Genomic DNA, 6,061 nt, shown 5'->3' with positions numbered 1-6,061 from the left:
CAGGATTAAAGGCATATGCCACCACACAACAAGACACTGTCATTTGATCCAGATTTTGAGGTGAAAAAATACATCCCTTTTACTCAGATCTCGGCCACTCCTTTGCTACAAGCCTATAAAAGGACAGTGAAAGGAACACATTCATCCCTTTCCTGCTTGCCCTCTGCTTGTCAGCACATGCATTTCTTTGCTGGCATTCTAGCCAGTGATTCCAGGATAAACAGAAGACCAGCTGAGACAAACCGTCTGGTGGGATTGAGTGAATTACTACTGGGTTCTTGAAATTCCATTCAGAGATAGCCATTGTTGAACTATAACCTGTAAGTCTTTTCAGCAAATTCATATATAGGTATGTATCATATATTCATATGTATTCATTCTATAAATTTTGTGAATCTAGACAACCCTAATGTGGTATTTTAGGAATCTTCAAAGTCACCTAGTAATCAGACTGGCTGCTCTCGGTGCTAGTCCTTCAATCAAGGCAACTCTGCTGCAGGAAGGGTTGAAGGATGATCAGCTAGGGAGCCAAATTATCCCATAACTCAAGTCTGTCCTGGAACTCCCTCTTGAGACCAGGGTCGCCTTGAACTCACAGTGATCTGCCTCCCAAATGCTGGGATTAAAGGCTAAAACACTTTTTGAAAAGCAAAAATATAACCAGTAGTGCTTTAATTAATAAAGTGTTTTTGAAAAAAATGTTCTGAAATGTATTTCATGTGAAAATATACTCTAGGTTAAATGTGGTCTACAGTAGGACTCTGGAATACATCCAACAGCAACCTACAGAGCAAAGGGAATTCCTTGATAAAACATTTAGAAGAGAATGTTCTATGTCCGGAGCAGTCAGTTCAGTGAGACTACTGGGTAGATAACAAAGCCTTCACTCAGGATAGTCAGGTCTGGCAAGCTTGAAACTAATCTTTTGTCCCCACCTACCATGCTGTTTACTAGGTGTTTAGTTCCTTACTGACACTAATAGACAGCATATTAGACTGGAGTTCTTGTTGCCTTAGCTCAGTAAACAGAAGCTACATCTGGTATGGCTAATCCTCTCTCTAGTGCTAAGTCTAAGACCTGACAAGTGGATAGATTTAAATATCAGGCTTAATGGGAGAAGAATTGGGCTCTTTACTCACTTGTTCATTGTCAGATTATTATAATTTTTTCAATACTTGGTGACTATTGGAGTCTCATTATATATACCATGTTTTCCCTGAATTTGGTCCTCCTACCTCAGCCTGATGAATGTTAGTATTACAGGAAAGAATGACATACCAAACTCTTATTATTTTTATATACATTTTAGTCTACAGGAAAAATCTATCCTGGGAGTCTATGTAGTGTTTTATATTGTTTAACTTGTTAACATTTCTTAATGAAATGCTGCAACTTGTGTGTTTTATAAACCACTGTGTTGGTCTTATTTTCATTGTTTTTGTAGATATATCTGTTGTAATCATAAACTATCAATAAAGGTTTCCATTTAAATACAAGTTCAGATTATTTTATGTGCTGTTACTTTGATGCCATGAAGATATTATAGATGTGCTTGTATCTGTCATTTATCTATCCATTTTTACTAGAGCTCTATCATGAGATACACCATCTCCTACAGCTAATTTTAAAATAAACTCATTTATTTATTAAATAAAGTTACTCTGCTCCAAAAGACCTTGGAACTCAGAGATCTGTCTGCCTATGACTCCCTTATGCCTGGATAAAATGCATGTGTCACCAACTGTTGGCCTGTAAACATTATCTTGATAATCGTTGATATTTTTACCCTGCTTCTTAAGCTTCACTAGGTGAACTGTCAGGGCCCATAAAGATGGCTCCACTCCATCTTTCATGAAGGTCAGAATGCTCAAAACTGTCTTTATTATATGACTAAGTTTGGCTGGTACAGGATGTTTTAGCCTTGGTAGTGGACGTCTAAATCTGAATAGCAACATTGTTGGGCTCAGGTGTGTTTAGTCTTGTGCCTGAAGGCTAGATGGCAGGTGTAGCTACCAATTACCTTCATTAGGATTAAGAGACACATTCCATCCTGGCCCAGTGGGCAGCTGGTCAAGTTTGAGCTTTGTGCACCTTTTCCTCAAAAGAAATCACTCTGAGACTCATTTGCTTTGGTCTTATGTCTTCTGTGTGACACAGATTATTACTCTCTTAGAGGAAGAATCTCTGAAGGCTTCTTCTTTAATTTTCCTCAAATTATTAGTGTGTGAAATATGAGTATAGATGTATATGTTGCTGAGTGTATAAGTAAAGGTCAGAGGACAACTGTGGGTTGTCAGGTCTATTTTGTGGTGTGTTCAGTGGCTCAAACTGGTCATAAGGACTCCAAAGCAAGGACTCTTACCTACTAAGACATCTTGCTAAACCTGCCTAGTTCATCATTATTTCCTGATCCCTGATACTGAAGAATTTTACTAGTGAAAACCCAAGCAACCTCAGTGACTTGTAAGTTTGATTGTGTGAGCCTGACCTTTTCTTTTATTTGGTTAGATTAAGTAGCCTCAACACAAGGAAGAACAAGTGGATATATTAGCTCAGTCTCTCCAATTTCCCACTTAAACTGATGATCCCATTTCTAATATAGTCTCACACAGTAAGCTTCCAGGGTGCTTTTTCATGTCATGTTTAAGTCTTCCCTGATTCAAGAAATTATGATGCAGTTTTCTGTATGAGACAAGCAAGACACCCAACTACTTGCCAATACAGATTTTCTTCTATATTAAAGGTCAGACTTGAAGGTTATCTTCTATCATTTGTTGATTGCTCTTTTCCTACTGTTAAATTCTTCCCATGGATTCCTACTTCTCTGGTCTCAGGGAGGCATCTTTTCACAGGTCTTGTTAGTAGCTTTCTTTCCTTGCACCCTGCTATCTGTAACCGCAATTCATACCTGTATTTCATCCCCTCTATTTCTACAATATCCTGCTAAGCAAGAGTACTGGTAATCAGAAGGACAGGATATCCTTTTGTCCTTGTAATTCTCCCATTACTTGGAAAAGTTCATTATGTGCAGACAGTCTAACCAGTTTATTTCACCACTCACACAAAAGGGAAAATTGGCATAAGCTGCTTACCATCTTGTCCTACAGTGCCACTTTTTGAAATTATTGTAAGTTCTCTTGCCCACTGGCATGTTTACTAGTACACTCTTACACTTGTAGGAAACACCTGTAAGATGTGCAACCCTACCTCATGCAGAGAGAGACTGTCTTATTAGTTTTTTTCATTTTTTATTTAACATTTTACAAATGTAACTCTCAGTTCCCTCTCCCTCACCTACTCTGCCAACTCCCAATCACAATGGCTAGAACTTGAAGTACAATGTTGAAAAGGTATGGAGAGAGTGGACCGCATTGTCTTGTTCTTGATTTTGGAGGAATTGCATTGAGTTTCTGTCCATTTAGTTTGATGTTTTCTGTTGGTTTACTGTATATAGATTTTATTATGTTTAAGTATGTTCCTGTTTTCCCAGATCACTTCAAGACCTTTATCATGAAAGGGTGCTGGATTTTTCAAGGGTTTTTCAGCATCTAGTGAGATGATCATATGATTTTTATTCTTCAGCTTGTTTACATGGTGGATTAGGTTGGTGGATTTTCATATGTTGAACCATCCCTGCATCCCTGGGATGAAACCTGCTTAACCGTGATGAATGATTTTTTGATGTGTCTTGGATCTGATTTCCAGTATTTTTTGAGTGTTTTTGCATCAATGTTCATGAGGGATATTGATCTGAAGTTCTCTTTCTTAGTTGTGGCTCTGTGTGGATTGGGTATCAAGGTTATTGAAGCCTCATAGAAAGAGTTCAGCAAAGACCCTTCTGCTTCTATTGCATGGAAATCTTTGAGAAGAATCTGTTTACGCTGTTCTTTGAATTTCTGGTAGAATTTTGAATTGAGGCCATCTGGACCTGGGCTTTTCTTATTTGGGAGCGTTTTGATGACTACTTCTATTTCCATTCGGCTTATAGGTCTATTTCAATTGGTTATCTGTTCTTGATTTAATTTTGGCAAGGAATAGCTATCCAGCAAGTTGTCCATTTCCTTTAAATTTTTGAATTTTGGTGAGTACAGGTATTCAAAGTATAAACTGTTGATTCACTGAATTTCCTCAGATTCCGATGTTATGTCCCCCTTTTTATTTCAGAATTGTTAATTTGCATGTTCACTCTCTGCTGTTTCGTAAGTTTGTACTAAGGTTTGTCTATCTTGTTGATTTTATCAAAGAACTATCTCTTTGTTGCATTGATTCTTTGTATTGTTTTCCTAGTTTCTACTTTATTGATTTCAGCCCTAAATTTGATTATTGCCTGGCGACTATTCCTTCTGGGGGAGCTTGTTTCTTTGTGTTCTAGAGCTTTTAGCTGTGCGGTTAATTCTCTAGTATAACTATTATCTAGTTTCTTCATGTGGCACTTAGTGCTATGAACTTCCCCTATAGCCCTTCTTTAAAGTGTCCCATAGGTTTGGGTATGTTTTGTCTTCATTCTCATTGAATTCTAGGAAGATTTTAATTTCTTTTTTTGTTTCTTCTTTGATCCAGGAATAGTGCTGTTGTGCATTATTCAATTTCCATAAGTTTGTAGGTTTTCTGCAATTTCTGTTGTTGTTGTTGAATTCTATTTTAAAGCATGGTGTTCTGATAAGTTGAATGGAGTTATTCCAATTTTTTGAAGCTGCTGAGGTTGGATATGTTACCAAGTGGGCGATTTTGAGAGGGTTCCATGTGGTAGTGAGAAGGTATATTCTTTGTTATGTGGATTACCTGTTTTATAGATGTCTGTTATTCCCAGTCGGTCATTTCTTCTATTTGACCCTTTTCTTCTCTGTTGAATTTCTGTCTGGTATTCCTGTCTAGTGGTGAGAGTGGTGTGTTGAAATCTCCCACTGTAAGTCTGTGGGTCTTTATATGTGATTTAAGTTTTAGTAATGCTTCTTTTATGAATGTGGATGCCTTTGTATTTGGGGCATAGATGTTCAGGATAGACATTTCATCTTGGTGGATTTCACCTGTGATGAGTATGCATTGACCTCCTTCATCTCTTTTGATTAACTTTATTTTAAAGTCTAGATTGTTAGAAATTAGGATTGCTACCCAAGCTTGTTTCTTGTGTTTATTTGATTGGAAAATTTTCCCAACCTTTAACTCTCAGGTAATGTCTGTCTTTGAGGGTGAGATGTATTTCTTGTATGAAGTAGAGGGATGGATTCTATCTTTGAATGCATTCTGCTAGCCTGTGTCTTTTTATGGGTGAGTTGAGGCCATTAATGTTGAGGGATGTTAATGACCATTGCTTGCTCATTCTTCTTCGATTTGCAATGGTTGTTGTTGGTGGAATTATGTGTGGAATTTCACCCCTTTGTTCTTTTGGCTGTTGGAAGAGAGGGACTCTCTAATGCCTATGTTTTTCTGGTTGTAGTTAGCTTCCTTGGGTTGGAGTTTTCCTTCCAAAATTTTCTGTATGGCTGGATTAGTGGATATGTATTGCTTGAATCTAGATTTTTCATGGACTATCTTGGTTTCTCCGGTCTATAGTGATTGAGAGCTTTGCCGGATATTGTAGTCTGGGCTGGCATCCATGGTCTATTAGTGTTGGTAGAATATCTATCCAGAACCTTCTGGCTTTCAGAGTATGCATGGAGAAGTCAGGTGTAACTCTGATAGGTCTGCCTTTATATGTTACTTGACCTTTTTCCTTAGCTTCTCTAATATTCTTTCTTTATTCTGTATATTTGGCGTATTGATTATTATGTGGCGAGGGGATTTTTTTTGTGATCCACTCTATTTGGTGTTCTGTAAGCTTCTTGTACCTTCATTGGCATGTCTTTCTTAAGGTTGGTAAAGTTTACTTCTATGTTTTGCTGAATATGTCGTCTATCCCTTTGACGTGGTTTTCTTCTCCTTCTTCTATACCTATTATTCTTAGGTTTGGTCTTTTCATGGTGTCCCATATTTCCTGGATGTTTTGTGTTAAGGATTTGTTGGACTTAAGATTTTCTTTGGTTGATGAATCCATTTCTCCTAGTGTATCATTAACAGCTGA

Source organism: Mesocricetus auratus, unplaced genomic scaffold, assembly GCF_017639785.1.
Source record: "Mesocricetus auratus isolate SY011 unplaced genomic scaffold, BCM_Maur_2.0 contig_4795_pilon_obj, whole genome shotgun sequence".
Taxonomy (NCBI): Eukaryota; Metazoa; Chordata; class Mammalia; order Rodentia; family Cricetidae; genus Mesocricetus; species Mesocricetus auratus.
This window is presented reverse-complemented; position numbering follows the sequence as displayed.